Raw genomic sequence first — 6,318 nt, 5'->3', positions numbered from 1 at the left:
TTGGGTGTGCCATTTATATGGAGACACCTAAATAAAATGGGAATGGTGATAGTTTTCTTGCGTAGCGTGTCTTACATTGAAATCTGCTGCAATGACCCGGGTACTGCGTTCACCAGACATCAACACAATTTTTATCCGCTCCTCACGTGTTAACCTCTGCAACATGTCAATGACTGTAAACAAAGAGAAACTTGTAAATAACTCATGAAAAAATAAAGTTATGTTAAAATCAAGAACACCATTGTTTTTCTTGTGAAATTCTCAATAAGTTTGATGTGTCACATGACCCTCTTCCCATTGAAAAAAATAAAGTTGGATCCAAAATGGCTGACTTCAAAATGGCCACCATGGTCACCACCCATCTTGAAAAGTTTTCCCCCTCCCATATACTAATGTGTCACAAACAGGAAGTTGATATCACCAACCATTCCCATTTTATTTAGGTGTATCCATATAAATGGTCCACCCTGTAGAAACTTGTTCACCACTTTTTTTAATCAAAACCATTTACTTTTGCATTTTTTTTTACCACTCCTGGTTTGGGCTTACAAATACTGAGGTAATAAGTCACCAAATAGTTAATGTGTGCACATGGCCTTGAGAAGGTTGACCCTCCTGATAAATTCCCTTCACGGAATACTTTTATGGGTTCAAAAATTATCACAATTGAAGTAGTTGCAAACTATGGTTTTATTTCATATACAGTATATTAATGATGAGGCTATTGTCACAGGTGTGTCAGATGTTGCAGACCGTCACGCTGCATCTGACTGCAGAAGTTCTCAGCAGTTTGCTTTGCAGACTTCTTCCTGGGCCTTCTGACTCTAGGACCCAGTGGCAACCTTCCCCCGACTCTAGTTGACACACCTGGATTGGGGTGTTTCTAACTTCCAGCTTGCTGTTGGAAAAGTGCAGTTCATATTTCTATTTCCAGTTCCCTGTTGCGGCTTGGGGCTACAGCAGTCGGCTATCTTCCACTCTGGTGTTTGGAGGACGTCCATGTTTTTCTCTGCGTCTACTCAAGCAACGTGTTTCCCTTGTTTTTTTATCCTATCTGTCCTTATATTGGTAGTGGGGATTGACTAGCGCCTACCCTGTCCTTCTTGGTGCAGGCCTTATCACCAGGGTCAGGCAGGGATTATGTATCCTGCTCGTCGATAGGTGTGCAACCTATATAGTTATGATAGGGCAGACAGGGTGACATTAGATCTGCTTAAGGGTCTCCACTCCCCCCTTCCCTAGTGTTTGGTTCGTGTTACACTTAGCGTTTCCTACACGTTGCGTGACAGCTACATGGTTTTCTTGCAAATTTATCTGTTTTGTGATTTCTGGTTTTGAAAAAAATGTTCAGAAAAATCACTGGAAAACCATGTAAGAAACTGTCACATGTGGCCTGCAAATCTTTGGTAGATATTTCAACTAGCCAGTAATTCAGGATTATCTTCACTATTAAAAGATCATCCATTGATAATGTCAAATACTACCACCCTATGGCAATACCATTATTATAAATGGTATGGGGGCCTAGAAAAAGGTTGGAATCAGCCCTAGAGCTTTGTGCTTATTTAGCTATCCCAAAGTAAGCTAAGCAGAATAGGGTTTTTTTTGTGTCCATTGTCTGTGTCCATGTTTACTCATCTCTGAATTAAGTTCTGGTCTATCAACAATCCAAACACTTATGACCTCATATCATGGAAAAAATATAACTATGATCCCTTCAAAAACAATACAAAACACCAAAAGAGAAAGCAAAAAGGAACAAAAGATCCAAAAATACAAAGTTTATTTCAATAGATTAAAAAGCATATCATAACAACACTGTATAATACATATTTGAGATACAGAGCACATATAAGGAGGTAAATACCTCACCTGGATACACAAGAAAGCAAAATTGTGAATAAGACGAATTGTATAGAGAGAGAGAGAGAGAATTTTAGCGGCTGCCGGGACAGCATTTCAGGGTTAAAACTGCTCCCAGCTTTCACCTTTCGGGCACGTGCAGTTAAAAATAGCGGACTGTCAACCAAAAAAAAGTTGCAGTGTCCATCTGGTCCGCCCGGGAGCCACTAAAATTCTCACGGATCCATCAAATAACGGACCCAACGGACGACCATCAATCAAAATCCGCCACTAATGCAATTCAATGGGGAAAAAATGGATCCGCCCCTTTTTTGGCAGATCCCTTTTTTCTATAAAATTGGTGGATTTTGACTGATGATAAAAAACGGATGTATGAAACAGGCCTTAGCAAGACTCCTTTTTGCAGCCAATCACTTCTAACCTTTCTACAAGGAATTCCCCCATGTTTCTAGTGATGATTTTTGGGCCAGTATTTTATGTGGATTTGGCTGTAAAAACAAGATATAAAGTAGCTAATAATCACACAGTATCTACATGTATGCACTATACTGCTCATGTCTGACTTTATTTTTGGCCACTGTAAGGGTTATGTTTTCCTTGCTTGTGTATTTTACTTACAGTAACTTAATTGAATATCCCTGTGCTTGGCTGGAAAACTGCCCAGTACACACATAGCATCAGGAGTCAGTGCTAGATAAATAACAACAATTAACGTCCTGAACAAGCACAACATGTTTATTTCCTTTCTGCTAAATAAGATAGGATGGGAAAACTGATCAAAGATACAAAACTTGCAGTGATTAACTCATCTTCAATAAAACCTGATCAGAGAGTCAAGCTTTGCACCTCACCACAAATCTTACTTAGTGATGGGAGTAAGATTTATGCCGTAAGGAACGCTGCCTCTCATCTTGACTTTGACGAGAGGGGTTCACCATGCCCCCTTGACTTTTCAAAGCTTTATAAGCCAAAATTCTGGCATAAAAGCGTTGATGAATCGAGGCCTATGTTTAAGATGCCTATGATACTGTCCTACCTTCCTCAGGCCATGTTCACAAGTTCAGTATTTGGTGAATGGTTACATCAGTAAGCCAAATCCAAGAGTGGATGATAATGCAGAAGTGGTGACGTGTTCCTATTATACTTTTCCTTTAACTGCTCCATTCCAGGTTTTAGCTTACAGATACTGATGTAAAATATTGACCAAATAGTGTGAACGTGGCCTTAGATTGCTGTTTTATTTGAGAGTTTAAGAACACTCAAGAGTACCTGTATCCTTAATGCCTGTTTACACATAACAACCAGCAGCACCGAATGACCATGCATCAATAACTTGTGGTCATTTAATTGCCTGTTTATGCATATTTTTAGGGGGATATAGGTATGACATTTTTTATGCATTTTTCTATACTTTATTCTGTGGGTAAAAATAAACACTGGTAAAATACGCAGTATTTTTTAACAGGTCCACAAAAAAGTGTTTGTACGTGTGATGGCATTTTTTGGAAACTTTTAAAAGTCATCATTCTTTAGAGAAAAGTCATCATTTGTTAGAGAGGTTTACCATTGTTTGATGATTTCCATGCATAGTTTAGGCGTTGGACCTTTCATGCACTTGGCCTTATTTTATTCTATTGCTCCATTTTATGAGCCCTCAAACACACAAAGATCTTTTTTTTCTGTCAATTTCCACATAAATCCTGCATAAAAATAATTGTGGCATGTTTCATCAGACTGCATGGAAGTATTCACAATTGCTTGTATGGAAGAATATTTCTGTATCGGTAGACAGCAGTGTCTGATGGCGTCTGTATGGTGGTATATAATGCTCTGTGCAGTCGATGCTTTGTTTCCATCTATCTCCATGCATCTCTGGCCCTATGAAGCCAGACCTGTGAAAGAAGAGGGGAGGTGGACATTTAGAGAAAACAAGCAGGTGGATAGGTGTATATAAATGATTGACCCCGCTGTGAAGCACTTAGCGGTGGGATTTAGTTTAAACAGTCATTCAATTCTGGCAAAGTCCCTTTATGGCCTCCATACACATTTGGTTACAATTGACTGAACCCACTGATTTCAATGGGATAAACCAACGATCTAATGTTTATGGAGTACTTACAACTCTCCTTCAACAGGTGAAGTCAGCAAATGAAGTAAAACGCCTGCTCCTTTGTTGTCCCGGAAGATAAACCTCTGCCGGTAGCGTCAGGCGGACCCGGTGCTATGGCCCAATATAAATCCTAAAGCAGAGATATATTATAACCAAGTGAAACTGTTTCATTATGTGTTTATATAATTACTACTTTACCACTAAAACTGAAACAAAGAAATCCTGTAACAAGCTGTACATGATAGGCGTAATTGACAGCTTGCATGTTTTCTTACATCTTAAAAGCAAAGATTATTCTTTATTGAAATGTGAATTACAGCTTGGAAATGAAAGGAAAGGAAAAGATCTCAGCATGGGTTTCTTTATAACTTTCTGTAAGCTCGGATAATTGACTAAGATTAACGAGAAACAATTAAATAGAGGTGTGATCTATATATATCGGGATTTGTACCAGAGGAAGCAGCTTGCAGTACAGGGAGTTCTGGTTCTGTATAATGGTGGCAAACAATGATGTGGTGCGTATACGGTGGCTTCTTGTCGTTCATTGAAATCAACAGTTTTATGTCACAATCTAAAGCGCAGTAAAGTGTTATGTTTATTGCTACTACACCTAAGATATAGAGAAGGTGTTGCATTAGAAAGGTCCGGTCTAACATCTGTAGGTCAGTTTCACACATTTCTGTTATCTGCAGCAGCTACGTGTTTTTATAAATTTACAAATTAATATATTTTAAAGCTAGCATCCATTTTTTCACATGCATGTTGCATCCATTTGCACAAAAGAATGGATCTATGTAGCAAAAAAAGTATCTAAAAACATAAAAAAAAACAGTTTCCATAGATGTTAATGTTGCTCTTCCAATCTTTTTTCAGAGATAAAAATCAAAGCAGACTGCGCTTTTTTGATCCTTAAAAAATTGGATTCAATTGTAAATATGAGGGAGACACCAATAATGATAAAGTGTATCAAATTAATAAATAACTTTTATTGAAAAATCTATTAAAAAGCGAAAATGTTAATAATGATAATTGTCCCAACACAGAGAACACAATTTACACGTGTTGGTGGGTAAACTAAAAGGAAAAAAAACAGACAAAAAACCCCCTAGAAGTAATAATCCAAGTAGAAAAGATAAAATGTAATCAATTAATAAAGACTTAAGCACAATGGAAATAAGAATGGCATGCCAGGGGAAAATTGTATTGAAATAAAAAGTCAATCAATATAAGAATATAATAGTATACACTCACTGGCCACTTTATTAGGTACACCATGCTAGTAAGGGGTTGGACCCCCTTTTGCCTTCAGAACTGCCTCAATTCTTCGTGGCAGAGATTCAACAAGGTGCTGGAAGCATTCCTCAGAGATTTTGGACCATATTGACATGATGGCATCACACAGTTGGCGCAGATTTGTCGGCTGCACATCCCTGATGCGAATCTCCCGTTCCACCACATCCCAAAGATGCTCTATTGGATTGAGATCTGGTGACTGAGGAGGCCATTTGAGTACAGTGAACTCATTGTCATGTTCAAGAATCCAATCTGAGATGATTCGAGCTTTATGACATGGCGCATTATCCTGCTGAAAGTAGCCATCAGATGTTGGGTACATTGTGGTCATAAAGGGATGGACATGGTCAGCAACAATACTCAGGTAGGCTGTGGCGTTGCAACGATGCTCAATTGGTACCAAGGGGCCCAAAGAGTGCCCAGAAAAATTCCCCACACCATGACACCACCACCACCAGCCTGAACCGTTGATACAAGGCAGGATGGATCCATGCTTTCATGTTGTTTACGCCAAATTCTGACCCTACCATCCGAATGTCGCAGCAGAAATCGAGACTCATCAGACCAGGCAACGTTTTTCCAATCTTCTACTGTCCAATTTCGATGAGCTGGTGCAAATTGTAGCCTCAGTTTCCTGTTCTTAGCTGAGAGGAGTGGTACCCAGTGTGGTCTTCTGCTGCTGTAGCCCATCTGCCTCAAAGTTCGACGCACTGTGCGTTCAGAGATGCTCTTCTGCCTACCTTGGTTGTAACGGGTGGCAATTTGAGTCACTGTTGCCTTTCTATCAGCTCGAACCAGTCTGCCCATTCTCCTCTGACCTCTGGCATCAACAAGGCATTTCCGGCCACAGAACTGCCGCTCACTGGATTTTTTTTCTTTTTCGGACCATTCTCTGTAAACCCTAGAGATGGTTGTGCGTGAAAATCCCAGTAGATCAGCAGTTTCTGAAATACTCAGACCAGCCCTTCTGGCACCAACAATCATGCCACGTTCAAAGGCACTCAAATCACCTTTCTTCCCCATACTGATGCTCGGTTTGAACTGCAGGAGAT

The 6,318-nt window shown here is 39.6% G+C and overlaps 1 long non-coding RNA gene across 1 annotated transcript; it reads right to left on the bottom strand.

Moving 5' to 3' along the window:
* Positions 1-1,766: 1,766 nt before the first annotated feature.
* On the bottom strand, positions 1,767-4,673 carry LOC141083572 (uncharacterized). The gene is made up of 3 exons (XR_012230754.1): positions 4,249-4,673; positions 3,983-4,103; positions 1,767-3,755 (listed from the first exon to the last, which is right to left on the bottom strand). It is a non-coding gene; the product is annotated as an uncharacterized lncRNA (long non-coding RNA).
* Between the last annotated feature and the right edge of the window lie 1,645 nt (positions 4,674-6,318).

The sequence above is a fragment of the Dendrobates tinctorius genome, unplaced genomic scaffold, assembly GCF_039654945.1.
Source record: "Dendrobates tinctorius isolate UK_male_01 unplaced genomic scaffold, ASM3965494v1 ptg000005l, whole genome shotgun sequence".
Taxonomy (NCBI): Eukaryota; Metazoa; Chordata; class Amphibia; order Anura; family Dendrobatidae; genus Dendrobates; species Dendrobates tinctorius.
Note: the sequence above shows the minus strand (reverse complement) of the source record. Positions and strands in the feature narration are given on the sequence as shown.